Source organism: Dama dama, chromosome X, assembly GCF_033118175.1.
Source record: "Dama dama isolate Ldn47 chromosome X, ASM3311817v1, whole genome shotgun sequence".
NCBI classification, from domain to species: domain Eukaryota; kingdom Metazoa; phylum Chordata; class Mammalia; order Artiodactyla; family Cervidae; genus Dama; species Dama dama.
This window is the reverse complement of record NC_083714.1, coordinates 55,664,270-55,672,081: the sequence shown is the minus strand read 5'-3', so window position 1 is coordinate 55,672,081 and position 7,812 is coordinate 55,664,270.

The window sequence follows — 7,812 nt, the reverse complement described above, 5'->3', positions numbered from 1 at the left end:
GTGGTGAGTTTTTCTGGGAAGCAATCTCTGAGACAGAGATTAGCATGTAGGGGGTTGATTGGGGAGTGCTCTTAGGGTCATTGCAGCCACCATCAGGTCCTCAGCTGTACACGTGAGGAGCTTTGGAGTTGGGGTGGATTTTCCAAATTGTCACAAATCAGGGCAAGGAGGCTAGGCATTTATACTCTTGCATTTATCAGTTACTGGATGTGAGCATGAACTTGCAAGGGATATGAACTTGGGTGTGTCTGGAGAAGGACTCAGTTGAAGTGGTCAACCTCCAACAATCTCAGCAGTTGGAGAAACAAGAGCTTCAGGGTCAAAGAGGTAGGGATGTGGAAGGCCTTGGTAACACACCACAGCATCCTCCATAGTTCATTCCTCACTTTGTTCAGGCTCATTTACTTCAGATAAATAAAATCTGAAACAATTCACCTATGTTGAGTGTCTTTTCCTAAGGAAAACTTAAAAGATCAGTGAAACACTCTCTAGCACCTCCCACTGGAGCTGGTTTTAGGACCTTAACTGATAAACATCATGTCTATGTTGCACTTCAATTCTGGATTTCCTCTCACTCTCAGCTAGTATCTCTCCTGGTATAGGTGGCTTACTTGGTTGAGTGGCTATGCCTCGTCCTTGAAGGGTCTGAGATCTGGATACCTTGTTCATCTCAAGCCATGAGCTGGAGGACTTGTTTGTCATTTCCAAGGGATACCTAAGTGGGTCACCTAGACATCAAACCTTTTCTTGCCTGTCTCCATTGTATGCAGTGCCTTTATCTTCTCCCAATTATTAGGGTCAATTTCCCCTGTCAGGAAGGAGATTTGTGATTTGGTGCCAAAAGTGACTGGGCACTAGCCATGAATTAAAATTTAATTAAAATTTAATTTGTTGTCCTCTGGTGAAGGCACAATCTGGGAGCCAAGAACTAAACTTGTAGAACCCTGAATTATGAGGATAAAAGTACAAATTCCTCCAGTGGATCACTGGGAGCGATGACACCTATTCCTACTCCTTAGTTCCCAAACTTATATATCTCCTTTATAATGGTCATTGACTTAGGATATATAATGTTTCCTGGTGGGTAACACCCCATCCTCTCAAGGTATCATCTACAAACTGAAACTTTAGTTGTGCTTTCAACACACCATTTCATCATTTTACGATGATGTGGTATGTAATAACATCCCAGGCATCTGCCCAATGTTGAACTCCTTTGGCCACAAGTGGATCTCTGGGTCCATTTCAAGTTATATATAATCTTGTCTCAGTGCTCTTGACTAGTGGAGTTGTCTGATATCCTCCAGAAAATAAAGGCTAACCCATATCCATAATGTGCTGATTTCAATTGAGAGGCATCATTGCCCCATGCAAGTCTGAAATGACTCACTGTAGTCAACTTGTCCCCAAGTCACTTGTCAATTCTCTTCAAGAATGGTCATATACTGGGACTTGCCACTGATCTCTGTTTAACATGATCAATAGCTAAATCAGCCTTAGTGAGTTGGTGACTATGCTGTTGCTGCTGCTGCTAAGTAACGTCAGTCGTGTCCAATTCTGTGTGACCCCACCAGGCTCCCATCCCTGGGATTCTCCAGGCAAGAATACTGGAGTGAGCTGCCATTTCCTTCTCCAGTGCATGAAAGTGAAAAGTGAAAGTGAAGTCACTCAGTCATGTCCGACTCTTCACGACCCCATGGACTGTAGCCTACCAGGTTCCTCCATCCATGGGATTTTCCAGGCAAGAGTACTGGAGTGGGGTGCCATTGCCTATGTAAAACCTCAATCCTGTCATTGTGGTAGGGTTGCCAAATTAAGAAAATGAAAAGCTAAGATATCAGTCAATTTTGAATTTTAGAAAAATAACACATAAATACTAGCATAAGAATGCTTTATTTGAGGTTACACTGTGTCCCAAACTCAGGTTAGGTTGCTTCTTGACAACCAGGTTGGGTATGGCATAAGCCCTCTTGGAGGAGGTTGCCATTAACCCCACCATAGAACTGCCAGAACTTACACAGGACTAGGAAATACTCTTGGAGGGTACAACAGAACCTTGGGCACCAGACCCAGGAGAAAGGAGCAGTGACCCCACAAGAGACTGACCCAGACTTGCCCATGAATGTCCAGGAGTCTCCAGCTGAGATGTGGGTTGGTGGTGGCCTGCTGCAGGGTTGGGTGTAGCTGTATATGCATGGGATCTTTTGACAGAGGTCACCATAATCCTCATTACCTCTACCATAGTTTGGTCCCAGGTAAATACCAGGGAGGGAACACAGCTCCACCCATCAACAGGAAACTGGATTAAAGATTTACTGAGCATGGCCCTGCCCATCAGAACAAGACCTAGTTTCCCCCTCAGTCAGTCTCTCCCATCAGGAAGCTTCTATAAGCCTCTTATCCTTCTCCATCAGAGAGCAGACTGAAAACCACAATCACAGAAAACTGACCAATCTAATCACATGGACCACAGCCTTGTCTAACTCAATGAAACTATGAGCCAGGCCATGTAGGGCCACCCAAGATGGACGGATCATGGTGGAGAGTTCTGACAAAATGTGGTCCACTGGATAAGGGAATGGCAAACCACTTCAGTATTCTTGCCTTGAGAACCCCATGAACAGTATGAAAAGGCCAAAAGATAGGACACTGAAAGATGAACTCCCCAGGCTGGTAGCTGCCCAATATGCTACTGGAGATCGGTGGAGAAATAACTTCAGAGAGAATGAAGAAATGGAGCCAAAGCAAAACAACACCCAGCTGTGGATATGACTGGTGATGGAAGCAAGGTCCCATGCTGTAAAGAGCAATATTGCATAGGAACCTGGAATGTTAGGTCCATGAATCAAGGCAAATTGGAAGTGGTCAAACAGGAGATGGCAAGAGTGAATATCAACATTCTAGGAATCAGTGAACTAAAATGGACTGGAATGAGTGAATTTAACTCAGATAACCATTGTATCTACTAGTGTGCACAAGAATCACTTAGAAGAAATGGAGTAGACATCATAGTCAACAAAAGAGTCCGAAATGCAGTACTTGGATGCAATCTCAAAAATGACAGAATATTTCTGTTCGTTTCCAAGGCAAACCATTCAATATCAGAGTAATCCAACTCTATGCCCCGACCAATAATGCTGAAGAAGCTGAAGTTGAATGGTTATATGAAGACCTACAAGACCTGTTAGAACTACTCCCAAAAAAAGATGTTCTTTTCATTATAGGGGTCTGGAATGCAAAAGTAGGAAGCCAAGAAACACCTTGAGTAACAGGCAAATTTGTCCTTGGAGTACAGAATGAAGCAGGGCAAAGGTTAATAGAATTTTACCAAGAGAATGCACTGGTAGTAGCAAACACCCTCTTCCAACAACACAAGAGAAGACTCTACACATGGACAGCACCAGATGGTCAACACCAAAATCAGATTGATTATATTCTTTGCAGCCAAAGTTGGAGAAGATCTATACAGTCAGCAAAAAAAAAAAAAAAGATGGGGAGCTGACTGTGGCTCAGATCATGAACTCCTTTTTGCAAAACTCAGAGTTAAATTGAAGAAAGTGGGGAAAATCACTAGACCATTGAAGTATGACCTAAATCAAATCCCTAACGATTATACAGTGGAAGTGAGAAATAGATTTAAGGGACTAGATCTGATAGACAGAGTGCCTGATGAACTATGGGCAGAGGTTCATGACATTGTACAGGAGACAGGGATCAAGACAATCCCCAAGAAAAAGGAATGCAAAAAAGCAAAACGGCTGTCTCAAGAGGCCTTACAAGTAGCTGTGAAAAGAAGAGAATTGAAAAGCAAAGGAGAAAAGGAATGGTATACCCATTTGAATGCAGAGTTCCAAAGAATAGTAAGGAGAGATAAGAAAGCTTTCCTCAGTGATCAACACAAAGAAATAGCAGAAAACAATAGAATGGGAAAGACTAGAGCTCTCTTCAAGAAAATTAGAGATACCAAGGGAACATTTCATGCAAAAATGGGCTCAATAAAGGACAGAAATGGTATGGACCTAACAGAAGGAGAAGATATTAAGAAGAAGTGGCAAGAGTAAACAGAAGAACTGTACAAAAAAGATCTTCATGACCCAGATAATCACGATGGTATGATCACTCACCTAGAGCCAGACATCCCGGAATGTGAAGTCAAGTGGGCCTTAGGAAGCATCACTATGAACAAAGCTAGTGGAGGTGATGGAATTCCAGTTGAGCTATTTCAAATCCTGGAAGATGATGCTGTGAAAGTGCTGCACTCAATATGCCAGCAAATTTGGAAAACTCAGCAGTGGCCACAGGACTGGAAAAGGTCAGTTTTCATTCCAATCCCTAAGAAAGGCAATGCCAAAGAATGCTCAAACTACTGCACAATTGCACTCATCTCACACGCTAGTAAAGTAATGCTCAAAATTCTCCAAGTCAGGCTTCAACAATACGTGAACTGTGAAATTCCAGATTTTCAAGGTGGTTTTAGAAAAGGCAGAGGAACCAGAGATCAAATTGCCAACATCTGCTGGATCATAGAAAAAGCAAGAGAGTTCCAGAAAAACATCTATTTCTGCTTTATTGACTATGCCAAAGGCTTTGACTGTGTGGATCACAATAAACTGTGGAAAAATCTTCAAGATGTGGGAATACCAGACCACCTGACGTGCCTCTTGAGAAACCTATATGCAGGTCAGGAAGCAACAGTTAGAACTGGATATGGAACAACAGAGGGGTTCCAAATAGGAAAAGGAGAACGTCAAGGCTGTATATTGTCACCCTGCTTATTTAACTTATATGCAGAGTACATCATGAGAAACGCTGGGTTAGATGAAGCACAAGCTGGAATCAAGATTGCCAGGAGAAATGTCAATAACCTCAGATATGCAGATGACACCACCCTTATGGCAGAAAGTGAAGAAGAACTAAAGAGCCTCTTGATGAAAGAAGAGACAAAAAAAGTTGGCCTAAAGCTCAACATTCAGAAAACTAAGATCATGGCTTTTGATCCCGTCACTTCACGGCAAGTAGATGGGGAAAGAATGGAAACAGTGACAGATTTTATTTTGGGGGGCTCCAAAATCACTGCGGATGGTGATTGCAGCCATGAAATTAAAAGATGTTTACTCCTTGGAAGGAAAGTTAAGGCCAATCTAGACAGCATATTAAAAAGCAGAGACATTACTTTTCCAACAAAGGTCCTTCTAGTCAAGACTATGGTGTTTCTAGTAGTCATGTATGGATGTGAAGGTTGAACTATACAGAAAATTGAGCACCGAAGAATGGATGCTTTTGAACTGTGGTGTTGGAGGAGACTCTTGAGAGTCCCTTGGACTGCAAGGAGATCCAACCAGTCAATCCTAAAGGAAATCAGTCCTGAATATTCATTGGAAGGACTGATGCTGAAGCTGAAATCCCAACACTTTAGCCACCTGATGCAAAGAAATGACTCATTTGGAAAGATCCTGATGCTAGGAAAGATTGAAGGCAGGAGGAGAAGGGGATGACAGAGGATGAGATGTTTGGATGGCATCACTGACTCAATGGACATGAGTTTGGGTAAACTCCGGGAATTGGTGATGCACAGGGAGGCCTGGAGTACTGCGATTCATGGGGTCGCAAACAGTCGGACACGACTGAGTGATGGAACAACAACAAAAACAAGGATAAAAAAGATTACTATTACATTGCATTAGGAGAGGTAATAGGCTTTTTCTATATGGTTGCATAAATTGGTGCAATCTTTCTGGAAGGATATCTGTAACTATTATGTATCAAAATATAAAATATGCATAACTGTTTTATCCAGTTGATCACATTCCTAAGAATTTGTCTCGTAGAAATTATGGGACAAATGAGCAAAGAATACATACAGACTATATATAGCAGCCTCATGTATAAGAGATGGCTTTCTAAATGATTTAATTGTTAATTAAGTGATCAGTAATTTGACTATATTTATGATACAGTGACACAAAGGAATATTCTGAAGTTATTTTAAAGATCTAAGGTAGGTCTGTATTGATAGGAAAGACATTCACAGAATTACTGAGTGAATAAATCAGATTACAATGTACCAGGTTTATTATTATCTCACTGGAAAAAATTGTTAATGTAAATAAATTATATGTAATTTATATGTAGATAGATTATCCATTTGTGTATAATTTTTATTTTGTTATTTACACTTCTCTGTATTATTTCTATTTTCTAAAATGAACATTTATTTTATTTAGAACCAGAAATATATTAATTTCACTGCTAGTGTAACAATAAAATAAATCAGAAGAGATGTCAAAAGACAGTCCCAAACCACAGGCATAATAAGAAAAGCAAGAAAAAATAATAGCCAAACTATGAGAGAGAGGGGAAACCAAAAAAAAAAAAACTAGAAGTGAGCAATTATTCAAAAAGTACAGTAATAATCTAGGATTATTTTGTGCAGAAGCAAATATAGCACAACATTATAAGGAATAAGTGATGCTCATAGGATGACTGTGAGTCACAAAGAAAGCATTAAGACCCATTTAATATTGTCTACTAAACAAGACAAAGAAGTGTGTACTTTTAAAATTGAGTTTCTACCAGATAGTTAACACAATAAAATATGGCAGTGCCCATAGGAGCAAGCTCAAGTTCTGTAACAAATACCGTTTTGTGCAGCTTCTATTCACCTTAGGACATTAGAAATGTTGATGAGTAATCCCATCTTGAATAGAATATTGAGCTAACTCCTGATTATCCATGTGCGTGGGAAACAAGAACATTTGAATCATTAAATATTGTGAGGTTCCAGTCAAGTGGAATGGAGTGCCTTAAGTTTTCTTTTTTGGCCTGGAGTGGAGAGTGGCTCTGGATACTGCCAGTGGAGTAAATGGAGAAGGCAAGACAAACAGATAATAACCTACAGAAGAAGGCATCCCCCTCTGAGTAATCAGGAGCTAACTCTAGAACCAAATTAATCATATCCTGGGTGGTCTGAGAGGGAAGAACCATGAGTAGAGATGGGGGCAAGAGGTCCCTGAGAGGGGCAATATTGGTCCCTCTTGGTGAGCAGCGAAGGGTCACACAGTGCTCTCCAGGGCTTCTCTTTCACTTGCAGCTTGTGCAGGTTCAGTATCCTCTACTTTCCTCAGAATCCCAACAACCTGGGGCTCCAAAACTAGCTGGGAATGATGGGAGATACATGAGCCTGGACTGAGGAGGTCAAGAGTCCTTCGGTACCTTCAAGCAGAGAGCCAAGAAGGCCACTATGGATTAATGCCAGTCTTGTATGACCTCTGGTACCACCACATTCAATAGATATAAAATAAGTAAATGGTTAAGAGAATCAAGCCCACGTGGAAACTCTGAGTTGGCACAGAAATGTGCAGAGGGAAGTCTTGAAAAAGTCAACAGCATTATTGATTAAGTACAATATGGTGACTTTGGCATTTCATAAACCTAGATGTGACCTGACTTTGTATATGGACAAAAAGGTAACTCTTCAATGCTCTCCAAAAGCCGTCTGTATTAGTTTGTCAGGGTTTCCGTAACAAAGTACCTGAGATTGAGAGGTTTAAAAAACATAAATTTAAAATAATGAGGATTTACTGTATAGCACAAGGAAGTATATTCAATATCTTGTAATAACTTATTGAGGTTTCCCTGGTGGCTCAGAGGATAAAGTGTCTGCCTGCAATGCGGGAGACCCGGGTTTGATACCTGGGTTGGGAAGATCCCCTGGAGAAGGAAATGGCAACCCACTCCAGTATTCTTGCCTGGAGAATCCCATGGACAGAGGAGCCTGATGGGCTACAGTCCATGGGGTTGCAAAGAGTTGGA